Consider the following 20,284-nt stretch of genomic DNA (forward strand, 5'->3'; position numbering starts at 1 on the left):
GTGTGTGTGTGTGTGTGTGTGTCTAATCTTATAGGAGAGTTGATGCCTTTGGTGGCTGAATTAGGTCAAAATGCAAAAGACAAAATAGATAATAAGTAAGAAACATTATCAAGATTTTAAATCCACAATTGTACTCTATTTCCCCAAACCCAGAGCTTTGATGAAAATTGTTTATTGCATGGCTAAGGTCTTATCTGAAGACATCTTCTGGGCTTTGAAGATTTTATCATAGTCTTAGAAATAAAAAATTGAGCAAATTGCAGTGCTTTTCTGTAATTTTGTAAAACAGGTTGTTTCAAGATAAATTATACCAGTGGACTGTATCTGTCTTGTACCACAAAACACATGTAAAATACCTGTAATTTAGTCATTTCAAGGCATGCATGAAAAAGGTAATAAACACAAACACAGACATCCTAGTTTGCAGACATGCAGACTTCACAAGTTAGAAAGATCTCAGGCTTACTAAATATCAAAGATGAAATCTGTACTGCACACCAAACTACTGAAAATTGCCTTCAAATTTAAGGTGCAATTTATTTCAAATGGGGTAAAGTTGTAGCTGGAAGCATTGAAGCAGACAGAGCTACACCTAGATTTATTATTTTATATTTACAGCACAAACCCATATATACATATGTGCAAACAATATATGCCCCAAATTTTGTTCTTTATTATTTAGTTTTTAATGGCTTGGCAGTTCTAATATTTAATTTATATCAAAAACTTTTATTTTAAGGCATATATTGGCCTTCAAAACTTTCTGATTTCCACATTCTTCTTAAGATTTTTTGGGGTGCTTGGAAATTTTTATGTAGAATAAAATTATGTTAAATGACATTAAATTATAAGATCATCTTGTTCCTTGTAATAAACTCATTTCAAAATAGAATGTTATTTTATTAATAAATATTTTTTTCTTTCATTTCATGGATAGTAACCCTGGTCTCATTTTCCTAATTTCCTAATATATACAACCCCAGTCAGAAAGGACATGAAGAAAAATATACAAATGCAGTAAAACTGTAACTGCAATATTAGGTTTCACTTAACTTTCTCATTATGAGATGCTAATATAAAGGAAAGAAGATCATTGAAGTGCCCTTTCTTTCTTTCTTTCTTTCTTTCTTTCTTTCTTTCTTTCTTTCTTTCTTTCTTTCTTTCTTTCTTTCTTTCTTTTCTTTCTCTTTCTTCTTCTGATCCCCTGCATCAGATTGTGAGCCAGAGTTTTAGTAGTATAAATACTACTGTTTTCATCATTATTTCAGCAAAGGATGCATCTAAATAGGTGGAAAATTCTACAGTTCCAGTATGGACAGAGTTTCAAATGGGCAACTTAGCATGTATAGAACATTGAAATTGATCTTTGGAAAACACACCTTTTGTCTTTTTTGCCTCTTCAAAAGACTAACTTGACCTTTTAACTGACCTTTTTAAGTATGAGAACTCAAAGTATCAATATGATAATAGCACTTGTCCAAACTCTGCCAATTTAGGCAAAAGCATTACATAATTAGTAAAATTCATCTTTGGTAACAAGTCAGAAGCTAAGAGTAATGTACATATAGGAGTAGAAGAGTTTTTGCTTACAAAGTGACAATGATAGTTAAGGGTGTAATTGGGTAGGTGTTGGAGAACTTCTGGTTAGAGTCAATTTTATAGAGTACTTTCTGACATTGTATATTCCTCTTGTGATCTTGGCTACTTCAAAGACACTCCCTTTCCTTAGCAGCCTTGTGTTTATTGCCATGGTTTTTATGGTAGCCTCAGGAAAGCTTTTCTTATACTTCCATAGGGCCGGCTTCATGAGCTTGTGACCTGCGATGTCAGACAGGGTCCACCATTCAAAAGGACTTTGTGCTTGGTTTAATGTTGTCACTGTGTTGAACTTTTTGATAATATAATTGTTGAACTTGTGTTTGTAATTGTAAGTGAAATTCAGTGGGACAATGGAATATGCAGATGAACAGAGGAGATACTCACATTATACATGTCTGCTGCATTTCATGCTGTGTTATTTGCATAGAGTATTTGTAATGCCCAGGAGCACAGGATTCCAGTGGACCCATCAGTGTGGGAGTTCAGCCAGGCTCAGAGTACAAGCTAAGTGTGTTATGCTGCTTCCACTGAGCTCATGGGGGTACTGACAAGAAACCACCCTTTCAATTTTTCAAGCCAGAACTTGCTTTGAATATGGAAAGAAGGTGATGGCCTTTTAAAACCCCAGATGATCAAGGAACCCTATCATTCTTTTTACCTGTATTACTTCCCTATATTAGCCAATACTTAAGTTGAAAATAATAACTTAGAAGTAAAGGAAAAAAAACAGGGCAACCCACAGTTCCTCTTCTTTCAGTTCTTCCTTAGTAATTGATAAAATGTGCATGTGTCAAGTGAAGTAAAACCAGTTGAATTAGTTTTGTGCAACCTTTTCACTGTTTTGGTAAGAATGGTATATGCAAGCACAAGCTAAGGAATACAAATTGTGTAATTTTGGTGATTCTGTATATGAATTAAATATTCTTATCTTTGCAGTTAAAACTGGCATCATAGAGTGTAAAGATGAATGGTAAAATCCATGATAATAATTTTAACTTTATGTTGTCTTATAATAACATTAAGTAGCAAAATATATTATGACAAGTTGAGAGTGTGTGGAAGAAAGAAAAGACTTTATATTTTAGCACCTTTAATAGTAGTTTTTCATGTTTTTTGCACAAGAAAACCCTGCATTTTTATTTTTCATTGAGTACCGTAAATTATGTAGCTGGCTTTGTATTTCTAAATATTAAAAAAAAATATGTATTGAATGTTTACTATGTGTATACCATGGTGCCGGGAACCTGGGGTGAGGGATGGGAGGGCAAAGTGTTTTACAAACACTTCATTGTATCTTCACAGATCTTCACAAATATTCTTTAAATTTAAGTGGTAAGATCCCTACTTGCCAGATGAAGAAAATGAGGCCAATGTCATGAAGAGGCAAAAGACAAAGTCAGGATTTAATCTTAATTCTGACTCTAATTCCCATACTCTCTCCACTCCTTACAGTGATCATATAATTAACCTTCTAAACTGGGACACTTCTGACAATGAAACGGGATGATAATAATAAATACTTCAGGACTAATGACATAAACTGATTTAGGAAGCAAGTCAGGCTTTGCGATCACTCTAGCTATTAACAGTCTTTTTCACATGTCGATAGCCATTGATTTACCTTTTATGATACCTACCATACCTGTAGGAGCGCAGGTCTGGTTCAGCACTCGATAGGTATTTCATGATTATTTGCTGAATAAACAATTCTTTGCTGAGTAGATCCTAAGTATCATATGGTTAAAATTTTTCTGGAGGTAAAACAATCAAGTTAAAGAAGTGTAGAAGTTGAAAAATTAGGTAGAAAAATATTAAATAAGATGTAAGATATTTTATTTTATTTAGTTGTGTGCCTGATAAACTTCAGATATTATTTCAAACTTAATATAGTATCAGGTTATAAAACAAATGGAAACATTAAGACACTTTCTCATCTTCAAGTGTTCAAAAATTTTATTAGAGAATATCATTACTTGAGTTGTCATAAGATTTTTTTTTTCCTCTAGGAGATTCAACTTCTATTGGATAATATTCCTCGATAGCACAAAGCCAAGTGCAGATTTGTAAATTAACTAGGAACTTAATCTACCATCCAATCTGCACTGGACTGAGAAAGAGAACTTTTAGAGTATTTATGATGCTTGGATTGTTAAGAAACAAATCACTTGCATTACTATCCTATTACAGATTTTCTTTTTTTCAACTTTTTATTTACTTCTTTCAGACAGAAAGTGACTTGTGTTATTCATCAGTATATCCTGCATAGTAATCAGTGCAGCTCTCAGAACAAAATCAGGACTAAATCAATATTTGTAAATGAAATTAGCTATCAGAACATTTATGGAAGTATGAATACAATTCTAAGAGTAAGTATTAAGAAACTTCTTATTAAATTAATGGTTTGGGGAAAGAATTAAGATGCTTCCTTGGTAATAAAATATGTGATTTTAATGTTCCAGAGGAGAGAGACAGAAGTTATATACTCTGCTAGATGGAGGTTATAATATTTTAAAAATTTTATGCATTTAAAAAAAAATTGGATGCCCATAAGAATTTGAGACTTACAATATTTAAAACATGGTTCTCCCTTCTTATTCTATTTCTATCTCTTGCCCTAAAATTATTGAATGAGGAAACTTCCTGTCCTTCACTCTGCTGATTACCATTTCTGGGAACATTGCCTCTGAATGCAGGACATACAGAAATGACATCTCACTGCAGGATGTGCTGATTCACTGGCACTAATATGTCATTTTCAGAAGCGTTCCCTCTCACAGATATTTCAGCATGGCAGATTCGTGGGTCGAAGGGTAAAAGCAGGTTACCTGTGGGTAGAAGCAGATAATGGGCATTTTATTACCCAGACATCTCTAGTTTTAAAGCTGCTATTCTCAAGGATTAGACATATGACCTCCAGTCATGATTTTGATTCCATAAATTGAAATTGGTTGTAATACTGTTCATTGCTCACATGTGATTATGCATGAAGTTAATGTTATATGATTTTCCATCTGAGGTGATTTCTTAACCTTTTCTCTTCCTCACTCTCCTTAAGTCCACTGTATTGAAGTTCCCACAGGAATCTGCTCAATTCCATAAAATTATTGAATAATAATTAATGAACACATTTAAGAATGTAGCTTATATTTCTTTGTTATGTTTGGGATTCAGAATGCTCAACTTATAACCCAAAATACCATTTTTTATAGTCAGGTTCTTGGATAGGTGCTAAGCGGTAAACATGGTCCCCACCTGGTAAAAGGTAGCTAATTATAACAAAGTTACAACGCTTATTATTATAACAGCAAATCCTTCTGTAGTGCTTACTTTAGACCCTTTATTATCCTAGGAATTCCAATACATTAATTTATTTAAGAAATTTTACAGAGTTTCGGGTAAAATGAAACAACTGCACATGTAATTAAAGCACAAATAATTTTGTAGTAAGCATATAAAAACATTCAAAAATGTCAAACAATTTTGGAAGGAGAACCACTACCTAGCTGCTGTAATCACAAAAGGCTATAAGGGGTTATTTCTTGCATGTCTTCTGCATGCTATCACTGTGCTAGGTATATCAGAAACCTCCAAGAAGACCTATCCCTCAAAGAAGTTCAGGAAACAAGATGCATATATAACATATAATTAGAGAGCCAAAGAAAATGACACATAATTTAAAATTATGTCTATACATTTTTATGTTTTTGCATTTAAAAGCCTCTCATATGCCTTATTTATTCTTATTCTTCTCAACTTTATAAAATAGGTACAGTTATTTTATTTAACAGCAAAAATTAAAACTGAAGAATGAATCTTCTTGATTTAAAGCATGTGCCTATTTAAATAGATGAGCCAAAGCAAGTAGTAAATGTAGCCAACATTTATTGTATACATACTATGTATCATGCACTTAAATCCAAAACAACACTATGATATAAGCATATTACCAGGACAGTAAAAGTGATGGATCTGTTTTGCTGGGAAGATGACTATCAAAGTGGAGAAGAGTCTATAATTCCCAACAGTGAAATAACTCCTAAAACTTTCTCTTGCACGCTGACCCCATCATCTGGCAAGTCATTTCAGCTTAAATATCCCTTTCTTTCAGAAGCCTTCCCTTAAATAACTATGTCAGTTGTCACCATTATGAACAAAGCACTTTGAATTACTCTGTCAAGCATTTGACAAGCAATATTGCATTTTTTAATTAAAAAATTGGACTTTCTATCAAACACAAGTGAAAAGACTGTTCATAAAGCAATCAGCCAATGTGGGTATTAATTCTAATACCTTAATGATGATTCATGTGTGTGAAACTCCCTGGCAGCTTTTTCTTGCTTATGGAAATACAAATCTCACCTGGATTTGGAAGGTCCATCAACAATGCAATTCAAGTTCCCACTTTGAAGGTCCATCAACAATGTTATTTAAGACTTAATCTGTGCAGGAAAATATGGCAGACCATAATGGTAATAGGAATAGTATATGGGTTATGGAGTAACATTAGCGAAATAAATAAAATTCTTAACTATAATTTCTCCTGTATGAAATGGGTTCAATAACAATATTTCCCTTATAGATTCGTTGTTTGTATTTTTATTAAATGAAATAGTTTGATTAAGGTAATTTGGAGTTACTGCCTCATAGTTAACATATGAAACATGGTATTCTTATTATAGCACTACTCCTATGTATGCTTCTATATAAATGTGGTATCTTACATGAAAAACTTAGCAAGTAATCTTGCTAAGAGATGATAAGGTCCTAATAACATCATAATAAATAAAAATCTCATGGTGGTGGAGACTGGTTTGCAATTTATTAATTTACAATGAGAATAACAACTGTGTTATGCTAACTACACTATTTATGTTGCCATGGTCTGCAAATAATTGAAAGCAAATTTGTTAATGTGTCAGTAGATGTTAAGTTATATTTGGACAGGAATTGATTGTCATCATATTCCTATCATCCAGTGATTAGTGTCAATGCATATTTTTTTGAAAGAATAAATAGAATGGGTTTAACATAACTCAGATAAAAATAAGCTACCATGTGATCTGTGTTAGATCAGTATTGCATTCAAGAGAAATACTGGCTTAATACCCAGAAAAACAACTTAAATTGCATGACATTCAGTATAACCTCAAAATACCCTCTTCATTTCTTTTGGTGATTCCTAAAAGATATTCTCTGCTTTCTTACCTTCTCATTACAAATTCCTACTTGAACTCCTAACCTTAATGTTTTCCCCATTACTTTCCCTGCTTTCTAACTCTTGTTCCATTTTCTTACCTTTTTAAGCTATCATTTTATTTGGAAAGCTGCTCTTTAATATTTCTAATTGGGAAGAGTCCTAAAATGCTTATTTTCTGTCTCTGTTAAATAGCCATCATCTCCTGAAAATCAGAGAACCATTTGTATTTTTTGCCACCCAAAAGTTCTCCACAGCCAAGCTGATTCTTCTCCTTCTTCTTCATTTCCCTCTCCTTTCCCACCCCTCATCTACCGACTGAAGTTGGGTTCCTCCCAGATATGGATGGGGAGAGTGTACAATTCCTCTTGCTGGTATCTCTCGGTGTAATTCAGCCAAAGCAGATGTTAGAGAATTTGAACTGTTGGAGCAGCAAACATACCTGAAGCTGGGTTTAATGCTTCCCAAACTCACTACAGCTAATTCTTCTGCAAGAAGAAATAAAAAGGGGCGCCTGGGTGGCTCAGTTGGTTAAGCGACTGCCTTCGGCTCAGGTCATGATCCTGGACTCCTGGGATCGAGTCCCGCATCGGGCTCCCTGCTCGGCAGGGAGTCTGCTTCTCCCTCTGACCCTCCTCCCTCTCATGCTCTCTGTCTCTCATTGTCTCTCTCGCAAATAAATAAAATCTTAAAAAAAAAAATTAAAAAAAAGAAGAAATAAAAAGAATGAAAAAGGATCTTTTTTAAATTGTGAATGAAGTTGGCTATTAATTATTCCATTTTTTTGCAAATTAACAAAGCAGGGACCTCAGTATTATAACCCATAAAATTTCTAGGAAGTTTTAGTTTGTGATTCAATCATTCTTACACTGTCTGAGGGTTCTCTGGAACATTATGAGATTAGTACCCTATTAGATAAAGTAATTCCTTTGTGATCAATGTTGCCTCTCAATAAAAACAAAAAATCAGGGGGTGCAATTCCTAAATCAAAATGGTTCTGATCTTATCTTCTGTTTGACTTTAAGCGACAGTATTTATCCTTGCCTATTACAACCTTGAATGTTGAAATATGATATAAGAAGAGTGAGTTATGTCTGCATTCATTTCATGTCCCTGAGTATTTATGGATGTCTCAAGTCCACGATTTCCTCAGATATCTCATTCTCTGAGAGTCTCCATGTCTCCATGAGGGTATCTTTCTTTTCCTCATCTCTAACTAGCTTCAGTGATATTTGAAATATAGGTGTCCCCTCTACTGCTGGCAATTTCTAAGGCCCATAAAAAATTACTAGCTATCCAAGTCTCTTATTTGCCTGAATCCTGTGGTTTTTATTTTTATTGTTGTTTTACTTTTGTTCTAGTTCTAAAAACAGTACCCCATCCCTGTAGATAAACCCCTACAAAATCCTTAAAGCATAAAGCCCTTAAAACAATAGTTTTCACTTAGAAATGCAGTTGTGAATATCCTGTAAGGATCCTAAAGACTCTCCACCATGAAATACACTATTTTTAGGTGGTCAAACTGTCCATCAAAGAAATGGAAGTCCTTGGAAATTTGAGTAAATAATATATATATATAAATATATATATATTCTAATATATATATACATTCTAATGCTAGAAGTAAAAAGCCTCATTTACTTTCCCACATATTTCAAACTCTGAGACCTGCTCCAATAAGCATTTCAATAGCATTTTTTTTAAAGATTTTATTTATTTATTTGAGACAAAGAGAATGAGAGAGAGCAAGCACATGAGAGGGGGGAGGGTCAGAGGGAGAAGCAGACTCCCCGCTGAGCAGGGAGCCCGATGCGGGACTCGATCCAGGGACTCCAGGATCATGACCTGAGCCGAAGGCAGTCGCTTAATGAACTGAGCCACCCAGGCGCCCAATAGCATTTTCTAACCAGTTACAAAGTCCTTTCTTTTCATCCATGGAAAAGTGCTTTTCATAGCTTTTTACACCTTGTAACAAGACAACAATGTAATTTTACCTATGATTGGAAGGACTGCATGATCTATTTTTTCTCAGTGACAATCTGTTTCCCAGAAATTCTAGAATAATTCAGGAAAAATGAGTAAAATGTCTTGAACTAGACTGAACATGACAAATACCCATTTACCTTACTTTTTAAAAGATTTTATTTATTCATTTGACAGAGAGAGAACATGAGCTGGGGTGGGGGGAAAGAGGCAGAGGGATAAGCAGACTCCTCACTGAGCAGGGAGCTAGACACAGGGCTCGATTCCAGGACCCTGAGATCATGACCTGAGCCGAAGGCAGATGCTTAACCAACTGAGCCACCCAGGCTCCCCACATTTTACTTTTCTTAAGAAAATTGGAGTCAATGAAGGTTAGGCTAAAATTTAATTTCTAATTGGAAATTCTGTAGGAGATTCTCATGAAATTTTCCAATTATGTGAATTCATGTAACTGCATAAATTGAATACTTCATATGGTATACTCTATTCTGAACAGAGCATTTTCTCCAAAACTATAATTTTAAACACAAAGAAATCTCCAGTTTCTCTCTGACTTTGAGGTGCTATTCTAAAAGCCATTATGCTTATATATTTTCAACTGCAAATCTGTTGCACCATAAATCCAGCCTCCATTTGAGCATGATGAGAGTGTGTTCTTGGCTTGTTGTTGCAGTAAAAAAAGTATCTGGGGATCAGTTAAATGTTATATATTAAGTGGAAAATTCATAATAGTAACTTCTAAAATTTACCCTACATAACAGTGGACCATCTCATAAACCACCCAATTATAATGTTGCATTACAAGTTTTATTATTTAAGAAGTATTTTAAATAATTTTAGATTTCTGCTCTTGAGAATGGTGAATTAACTTATTTCAGACCAACCCTCCCATGGTTAACAATTAAAAATTCTCAACAACTATTTATGTAAGGAAAATCTCTCTTTTAAGGTACTGGAGAGCAACCAGTGAAAGATAGAAACAGGAAGAGATAAAACCTTTGAAAGGAGTTAAGAATACTTAGTAAATCACACATTTATTTAACTTCTCTACCGAGGGCATTCGGCAGTTCTTTCTTTACATAGAAAATTAACCTCAAACAGAAAATAGATGTTGTATAGGATAAGAAGTCAGGGGTCAGAGTTTGGGACTTCCATGGCCAATATAAATTAAGGTCAAAATTCTGAAAAGGAGGAAGACACAGGGAAAGTTGGCACCCAAACTTGCAGACGGCTCTTGCTTTGTACATGTGTGGTGTGAGACTCATCGTTGAAAGCAAAAATGGAAAAGATGACAGACTGAATGCAAATTTGAACAACTGCTCAGTGCTTTAGCATAAGGTATTGGCATAAGAACATACGAATAGATCAATGGAACAGAATAGAGAATCTGGAAATGGGTTTCAAATGGCAGAACACTTTCTATTTCACAAGAGAATAAAAAGCAGAAGCCCCCAGTCCCTATGCCGATGAGGAGGCCAGGCCAAGTCCTAGCTCTGGGCAGTTTTAGGGCTCATTTGCAGCTTCCTCATTCACTGTCAGGGTCCAGGATGCTCTCTCTGGGAAAGAGGGTTTTAGTCAGGTGTGGCCAGGCAGTAAGGCCTGTTGTGATGGGTGTGGAGATATTTGGAAATACCTGTTTCTTGGGGCACCTGGATGGCTTTGTCAGTTAAGCGTCAAACTCTTGATTTCAGTTCAGGTCATGATCTCAGAGTCATGAAATTGAGCCCTGTGTTGGGCTCCATGCTGTGCGTGGAGCCTGCTTATTGTTCCCTTTATCCCTCCCCTTATGCCACTCCACCCTCCTCCCTCTCCCTTTCTCTCTCTCTCAATAAATAAATAAATAATTAAGGTTTCTTAACTTAAACTTAACTTTCTGTTTTAACTTAACTTTCTGTTTCTTAACTTAAATGAAGTCCAGTCTGTACCCCTATGTGTGTGTGTGTGTGTGTGTTCAATCAAATTTTCAAAAAAATACTAGGTAGTTCAATTTGGAAAAGGAAACATTTTTATCAAAAGATGCTGGGACAACTGTGTGATGTCTGGGAAAAAAATAAACCTAGATCCATACCTCATGCCATACACAAAAAGCAGTTTGAGATGAATGATTCTAAATCTAAAGTAAAAATATAAAGTTTTTTTTTTTGCATATAGATCTTTACCACATATTGTGGTAAAAATATAGATAATATAGGATATCAAAAGCAATAAAACATGAAAGAAAGTAATTGATGAATTGGACTTACTCAAAATCGAAAATTTCTGCTCATTACAAGATGATTAAGAAAATTAAAAAAAAATGCCATAAGACTGAGAAACTAAATTCAATACATATATCTGACAAAAGTTTGTATCCAAAATAGATAAATAAGCCCTAAAAATCTATAATAAAAAGTTAGAATCTCAATGTACAAATGAACAAAACTTAAACAGCTACTTCATAAAGTAAGATATAGTGATGACCAATAAACACAGAAACGAGTGCTGTCATCATTATTTATCATCAGGGAAATAACAAATTAAAATGACGTGATATTATTATACACCCACTAAATAATTAAAATTTGAAAGTTTGACATATCCAGGCCTTGGCAAGAATGAGGAGGAACTTTGGATCTCTCATACATAGTTGGTGGTGATGTGAGATATTTAGCAGTTACTTTAATCACTTGGCATATTTTTATAATATTAAATTTGCAAATACCCCATAGCCCATCTATACCACTCTTAGGAATTTTCTCCAAAAGAAAGGGAAACACAAGTCCACCAAAAGATTTTTATAAAAATATTTATAGCAGTTTTATTTTTATTAGGCTCAAACTTAAAATGGAAATTCATATGTCAGTGTCTATAAGAAGATATGAACTACTGATATATGCATCAATCTTAATGAGAAAAAAGAAGCCAGATACAAAATAGTATGACTATAGAATTCTCTTTATATAATGTTGTGCGACAGGCAGAACTAAAATTTAGTTACAGAAATCATAACTCTGTTCAGCTCTGTAAGAGTTGACAGCAATTGGATGAAAATATCTAGGATAAATAGAAATCTTCTATCTCCTGATTTAGGTAGTGGTTACATGTATATACTTGTCAAAATTCATTAAACTGTAATCAAAATCTCTGCATTTTTGTGAATTATACTTATATATTATATATAATATTATATATTATATGAAAAGATTATTGGAAAAATATTTTTTTAAAGTTTTACAATTCTGTATCCAAGTCTTCCAAGGGGATCCAAAAAATGCTATTGTATAGTGCAAAGAACAACCCTAAGGGTCTTTTTTACCCAGCCATATCCCTAAACTCTGCAGAACACTGGGATTTAAAAAAAAAAAAAAAGTCTTCTAATTTTCTCAGATCTTTCCAAGTCAGAGTTCCATCATGTATTCTTTCCCCCCTTTTAAAAATTCTTGTCCCCTATTTCTACTTTTCTGATGTATTTTCACTATAAGCAGCTCCATAATTTTTCTCATGGTAATTTAGTCTTCCTTGAATCTTTCCATTTTGAAGCCCTATTCTTCAGCAAACAGCAGTCCATGCCTATAATTTTGTTCATCAGCCAAGAAATCTTTCTCCACAGAAAATTGTGCCAGAAGAATGGCTTGGATGCTCTGTACTAGCACAGATAAAACAGGATCAAAATGGTGCTTGTGAAACATTTTGTCAGAGTAAAAGATGTTAATGAATTTAATGGTTAATGGCATTAGGATCAGATCAGCCATAGGAAGAGTTAACACAAAAGACACCAAGTTGATACCCAAAGCTTCCTGAAGGGTTTAAGATAAGGCTTGGGGGGCACCATCAATATTTTTCTGTGTGACTCTCATTTTTCGAAGTGCCATGGCTGTGAAACACCTGGAGATTGATGTTTTCTTTTTGGTTATTTTGTTCATATCCTTAACGCTCATTTTGTGTCATTTCTCCCAAGTCTATCCACTAGTGTTTACGGGTGCCTTTGCGAAAAGAAGAAAAATGTTACCTTCTGGAAGATGCAGCCCCGTAAGTGCATGATTTGGTGAACAGTGACCTTGCAGTGTGTAAGAATGTCTCTCTCCTTGGTAGGTGCAGAAGTGCACTAGAGTACAAGGTACATGTGGGTTATGGGCTAAGTCTTACCCCCACATGTCCTTTCATCTAGATCTTTTGTGCAGTGCATACACTGCACAGATATTCCTAGCAACTCCACCTTTGCTCTTTCAGTGACATGTGTTCTTCCTTCTACCCCAATTCTTATGCACTCTCTGTATCAATTTGAGTTCTTGGTTGCAATAAGAGACATAACCTAGCTTCAAAGTAATGTTCAAAGTAATGGCTACACTGCTGATTAAAACAACTCATGTATATATATCCTTTCTGGTAATTTATTTCCTTACAGCTAAATGAAATTCATGTCCCTGTGTCAAATGGATCTTTCTCTTCACTAATTTCCCTTTACTGATTTAGAGTAGTTGTTTGTACTTAGGCATGGGAGATCCAAGCTTCTCCCTTTCTCTGTCTCTGAAGATTTAGTAAGAACTTCAGTTCTTTCACGTATCACCTTTTCATAAAATAACTTTGTCTCATCTATCATAATGTGTCTTGGTTCTAAGTGGTATTGGAAGTAAAGAATATGATTTAATTAGACCTGACTTTATTGTTTTACATTTTAAATGATTTTTCTATGTAAATATTTTAGTCTTCCTTTTCTCTCTTAAATGCCTATAAATTTTCTCATTGTCAGAACTAAATGTTGCATAACTAGACCTAACCTTAGTTTTTTAAAAAAAACCAAATCTCAAGAAGTTTAGTTCCATTAAAATCAAAGATGGAGGACCAGGAAACACCCAGCCTGCTTGTGAGGGTTTCTATAGATCAGGCCTGCTGGTGTACAGATGTGGGGCTGGGGGCAGATCTGCAGCTTCTGCTGCTGAGGTGGATTGAGCAGCAGTTTCCTGGATATGAGACAGGAGGTGGGTCCCTATTCTGTTTCTGCTGCTGCAGTGGATCCGGTCTGTCACTGGCTAAGGTTGGGGGCAAAGGATACATCTCTGTGCCTTGCCTTGCTGCTGCTGCTGGAGCTGATTGAGCCCACTGTGCCCTGGGGGTTGGGGGCCATGGAGTGGATCTCTCAGCTAGGTCTCTAGTAGGCTGTCTCTTTCCTGTCCTTTCACTGAAGAGAGCAGACATTTTTGATGGTTTGTTTTGTCTACAGCCTTTGTTGCTTCCAGGTTGCAGGCCTCCCTGGTGCCCAGTTCGGGATCTGTGAGTGATAAAAAGAAAACCCAGGGAGCTCAGGGCTGTGATTCCATCTTTGGCTTTTCATTTCTCAGAGTTCTGAGTCCATTTATGATTATCTGTTGAATTATTTACAGGATACTTTGATGTATTTAGAGGGAAGGAGCCAGCAAAAGTGACTCTGTGCCATCTTGTAACAATAAGCTTTTTAAATAAGATTCAGGTTACAGTATGCTATCAACAGTTTTAGAGACATCAGTGTCCTCTATGCTGGCCATTTCTCATTGCCCGTATTTTATCAGTAATTTATTTTTAAAAAGTTAGTTCTTCTGGATCTTTATTCATTAAAATATTCAAAACGTTTTTATCTAATTACAGAATATTTTGTTAGTATAATTTTATCCTTTTCTGCTACAGCTGTTCATATTTATACTAATATTTATGCAAGATATATTTCATTATCCCATTTAGGCAAACATTGTGATAATTATGTGTCTCATAATTAAATGTCTTCTTAACTAAGCCCTAGCAGTTACAATAAATTCAGCTGAGTGATTGACTCTAGGATGAGTAAATACGTAGGAGAAGACCATTTGGCTTTGTTTATTAATACATCAGATAAGCTGCCTTTTGACATCCTAATAGAGACAATATTTCTCTTTTGCTTTAAAAATGAATCATTTAGCTTCCTACAGCATAAAAGATTACATTGACTCTGAGCTGACCTAGGTAGCAAAAGGTGAACATATTTGCTTTGTAAATTTGACCAAGTATGAGGACAAGTTTTACTTATAGCACAAATGGCTTCACTAATATTGAGGCAAATGAGATTTGCCTTCAAGCTTTGCCAAAGCTTTAAAGTCAACTTTTAAACAATGGAGTTTTCTAACTATAAAACACATTTGGATACAAGTGTCAGGTACAGATAAACCACACCTGTCGTAGATAAATTAGTATGCACAGTGTAACAAAGGTTTTATTAATCTGAGCAAGAAGAATTGCATTCTAATCATCTTAAGGTTAACAGTAAGGTAACCCCCTTTTTCAGAAAGTCAGTAATGGAGCAAATTGGATATGATAGTGGGCTATACAGAGCACATTAGCATCATCATCAGAGTCCCCTTCCAAACATATGGAAACACTGTACAGAAATCCACTGTCATGCAATGTCCATAGGCTTATGAAAAAGTCTGCTTTGTTAACTATAAGTGAACAGAATCCTTTAAGGAAAAGATTCAGTTTTGAGCTTTTTGATTGCTACTGATCTTCCCCTTTACGCCTAATCAGAACAGGATTGCTCAGAAGGTACTTGCAGTAGTCTGAATTATGGTCCTCCAATAATGTCTATGCCCTAATTTTGGAATCTGTGAATATGCTACTTTACAAAGCAAAAAGGATTTTCAGATGTGATTAATTTAAGGAGCTTGAGATGAGGAAGATTATCCAGGTATGACCAATGTAATCACAAGAGTCCTCACAAAAGGGAGGCAGGAAGGTCAGAAAGAAAAAGAGAGATTGAAAGAGGTTACACTGCTTGTTTTGAAGATGAAATAGGAGGCCATGAGCTAAGTAATGTAGGCAGTCTTTAGAAGCTGGAAAAGGCAAAGAAACAGACTCTCTCAGAGTTTCCAGAAGGAATGGAGCCCTGCTGGTGCACTTCAGACTTCCAACTTCCAGAAATATAAGATAGTAAATTTGTGTTGTTTTAAACCAGTAAGTTTGTGGTTCTTTTGTACAGCAGCAGGATGAAAGTAAGACAGAGCTCTACAGCCAGGAGAATTTGCTATTAAAAAAGGTTTGACTCAGTCATTACATTTCCAGGAATTAATATGTATTCATTTTATTAATGTGTACATTTATATATACAAATTTGTATACATTTATATATGTGAGTTAATGTTTTTGTTTTAAATCTTTTTTACTTTTCTATGGACTTCATTTTTTTTACTTGGAGCATAAATTATTTTTATAAATAGAAAATAAGTATTATTTTGACACATAAAATGGAAAGAACATTTCAGGATATGGGGGTGTATCAGATGTGGAAACATGAAGTAAGGAATCTTACTCAGTGATATTTAAATCAATCATCTTTCTTTAGAAGGGGCAATCCTAATGTCAGGAAACACTTTTAAAAAAATCTCAACAAAGCAAATTAAACTTTATCCTCTCTTTGACCAGAATTCTTTGGTAATATCTTAGTAGAACAATTTTTTTATGTATACCAGACGACTTATGCAAGTATGTTCATAGCAACATTGTTGCAAACGCTCAAGTATCTGGACCCTACCCAAATAACCATCAACAGAAAAATACTTATACCAACTCTGGTATGGCTTATTGCACAGCAGCAAAAATGAATTCACTTCAGCTAAACACAACCAGAACTTGATGAAATGGGAAAATACAAGTCAGGGATTTCATATGATTCCATTTATATAATGCTCAATAAGTATACAACTAAATATATCATTTGTAATACCAATGTGGGTGGTGAAAATATTCAGAAAAGTCAGGGAATGATAAAAGATTTAATATGGTTGTTAACTGGAGAGAACAGAAGAAGAAACTGGATCAAAAATCAGGGGAGATTACACAAAGAAATTCCCATGTAAAGTTAATTTTCTCCCTTAAATTGAAGTGTTTTACTGGATTGTAAGCCTTTTTATTTCATTCATAGTTTATAAGCAGTTTTTATCTACTCAATATTTAATAAAAAGTTATATAAGAACCTTAATTAAAAGTACAGGATCTGGGGACATGAACTGGTTTGGGGTAAAATGTAGTAATACCTTTTTTTTTTTTTTTTTAAATCCAAGAGACTTGCTATTATTATTGTTCTGTTTTGTTTTGGAGATGATAATTTTTTAAAAATTTCAATGAATTTCCAAGTATTTTTTTGAATATTTCAATAGTGACTTTGGGGTTTAAGTTCCATTATATAGTGGGATAATGATGTAAACTTACATTTGCTTCCGAAGTTTATCAGTATCTTTCTTTCAGGTTAATATATGATCAATTTTTCACATACTTTTCCATGAGGCTGTTATTTTTAGGGTACAACATGTATTTTATAATGTTATTAAACCAAACTTTTAATTATATTTTCAGATATTCTACATTCATATTTAATTTTGAAATTTAATTAAGACTGAGTGAAATGTCCTAAGATTTCTACATCTGGGATGTTTTTTTAGTTTATTTTAATTTCTAGCACTTGTAGATATTTAGATATTTGTCCATTTATGCATAAAAATTCATGACTGCTACACCATCCTTTTGTATTTTCTCTTTGGCCCATCTTTATGTTTACTATTTTGGTCTTAATTCTGAGGTAACTGTCTGTTTTAAACACCATTTTAAATTTTGTTGAATTATTTCTGTTTGCCCATATTTTTTCCTTTAGCATTTATAAATCACTTCACTTTAGTTTGATTGCAAATTGACAGTTTGATTTGGAGGGTGAATTATAAACTGGATTCTGTGCCTTTTGTCAATCTGTTGCACAATATTCACTATATCAGCCAAAAATATTCTTACGTTTTTGACATGTGGATTTCAGCTTTCTCTAATATCTGCAGTGAGTTTTCTATTTTCACTTTTCTCCTCCACTCTTTTTGTCACACTGATGTGGTGAGGGTGAGTGTAGAATTTTCTTTAAGTCTCTACAAGTACTAATTTAATTGAAGAAAGTCCAATAAATGAAAAAGGACTTGTATTTGGGTGTCCACCTCATCTACCAAGCACTATGTACAATCTGGACTGACTAAAATATTAACCTTGCCTCACCCACCTGGCAGTAGACACATAAATATTATCTTAATTATAAAACCTTGGAAATAAGGTTTAAATATATACTATAAATAAATATTGGATTCATGGCTCAATCATTACTGGCTATGAAAAGAAATTGTCCCTGACACAATAGCTGGAATCATTTATTATTCAACTTCTTAGTTTTCCTGAAGATGACCCTCATCCTTTGTAGACCTCCAGATGAGTATGCTTATTCTCTATCAAATTTCCCTTTCTTCATGAGTCTTTCCCAGTCCTACTCTAACTGCCTCTAATTATTTTAATGAAAGCAACAAAACTGAGTATTCTGTAATTCCCCCATGCTCCCATTCATGTGCTTATATTTATGTTTGAGGTCTCCTATTGCTTTAAAATTGGTTGCTTGAGTCCATAATCTACAAGGATAAGGGCTATATCATCCCCTCCCTTTAGTAGTTTACAAACTGAATTTTGGGTGATAGTGATTTGGATAAACTGAATTGAGCTTAATATCTGGCAGTATGAATTAGATTTAAATTATCTCCCCGCCCCCACTCTATCTCTCTTTCTCTATTTTTAGCTCATCCCTTTTTACCTTCCCTCTCTCCACACTCAATTCCCATTTAAGCTACAACTCCTACTGATTGACATTAGATGTTCAGGGAACATCAAATATGGTTTATTGATATTCATCCAAATGCAAATCTAAACATTTCAGGAAAGCAAACCTGTATCTTTGATTGAGGTTCTAGCTGTATAAATGAATGAGAAGGAGAAATATTCAGAACTTTTTTGGTGTTACCTCTTCACAGAAATGAGAAATGGCTTCTGGCTCAGCTGGAGAGCATTGCACAAAGCAAACAGATTTTTTTTCCTCCTCTAATTTAATATGTAGTTTCTGCAGTCTCTAAAAAGGGCTTTTCTCATGCAACAAGTTAAAATGGACCTACTAGAGTCACATGTGTTGTGTAATTTTTGAATTGAAACTCTAAGTTGAAAGCAGTTGATTCTGTTAAAAGACAAAATATCCTAAAATATAAGAAAAATAAATAAATTAAATTAAATATAGCTACGCATAGATAATTATTCACTTTAAAAAATATGTGCTTTCCATATTTAAGCCTACCCTCCACCCCCGTCAAGTGACATCAAACGCCGGCAAAACTAATTTGTCCTACTTGATGTTTACAACTTAAATATTGAGTACAAAACATCCACAGCATATTGACAAGCTTGTCACTTGATTCTCTGCTGAACAGTATGTACAGCCTTTAACTAATCCTTCTCAGCTCTGAAGAACAAACTGTAAGAATCAGTCAATATTTTGTCATTTCAATATTACTACATTTGCCCACAAAATCCTACACAGATGGAGATAAAAGCTCTACTACAAGCAAAGAGGGCATTTTTTCCTTTGCCACAAAATATTGATGAAGTGCTTTATTGAGGTGGAGATCTCATTAATTATTTGATTTACAGAAAATGAAGGCAGAGGGAAATGAGTGCCCTGGCTAATACCATGATGTACCATCTTGAGACTTAAGATCTTTTTAATGTATTCATCAGGGGTGCATCTGAAAGGGGAAAGAGTGCGCTGAATGGGTCCATTAATTTAATTGAAGCAAGCTCAGACAAGAGATAAAACATCCCAGCCAGCTTCTTTTCATGCGGCATGAGCGCTGTAGTAAACAGGCAGAGATCCAAACACACCAAAAAGAAATAAAGGTACATGGAGACTCTAGAGACTTCAAGGCCATGTAATATCAACAGATGCAGAGGTGAATAAACCCTGAAGAGGCCCTCTTTTCATGCACCACCATGTCAGTGTTCCACGGGCACTGTCTAGGCTTTATTATGAAACTCTGAACGACTCTGAGGTTACATGTAAGTAATTTAGACTTCCTAAGGCAAAGTTGCATTTGTTCTTGTTTTTTTTCAAACTTCTGAGAAATAAACTCCATCTCCTGCTCTTGAAAGGAAGAGATGGAAGAGAGGAAATGGACTTCCACTGATCTCAGACGCATCTTTAAATGATGTTGCTCTTTTCAGCTATCTGATTTTGAAATGTAGCAGTCAGAAAATTCTTTTAGTCCTGAAGAGGTTGGGGCCTCTCGGTGCACTCAATCTTTGTCTTTCAGCGGTCAGCGTAAGTGTGCACAGCACATTAATTCAGTCCCTGGCTGTGCACGAGAACACAAAACAACTGAGGAGGGTCTCCCAACTCAACACAAAGCCAGTCTATTGCAAGTTATTTCACCTGATAAAAGATAATTTCTTGTGTTTCATCAAACTTGTATTACATTCAGATACTTCACAAAGTCATCACCTCTCATCATTTAGAGGTAAAATTGTAATGTATGCGTTAAAAATCATTAGTGAATGTCAAACTAAATCTATAGTTTTCCATAAAAATGTTAGGAAAAATTAACATTGGAAAGTTCTGCCAAACACATTTTCAATGCCTGAAAATAAATGAACAGTTTGTAAAAGAAATAAAACATCTTTTAGTCA

This window comes from Mirounga angustirostris, unplaced genomic scaffold (genome assembly GCF_029215605.1).
Source record: "Mirounga angustirostris isolate CCGP_5_RB_7025 unplaced genomic scaffold, mMirAng1.0.hap1 SCAF_7, whole genome shotgun sequence".
NCBI classification, from domain to species: Eukaryota; Metazoa; Chordata; class Mammalia; order Carnivora; family Phocidae; genus Mirounga; species Mirounga angustirostris.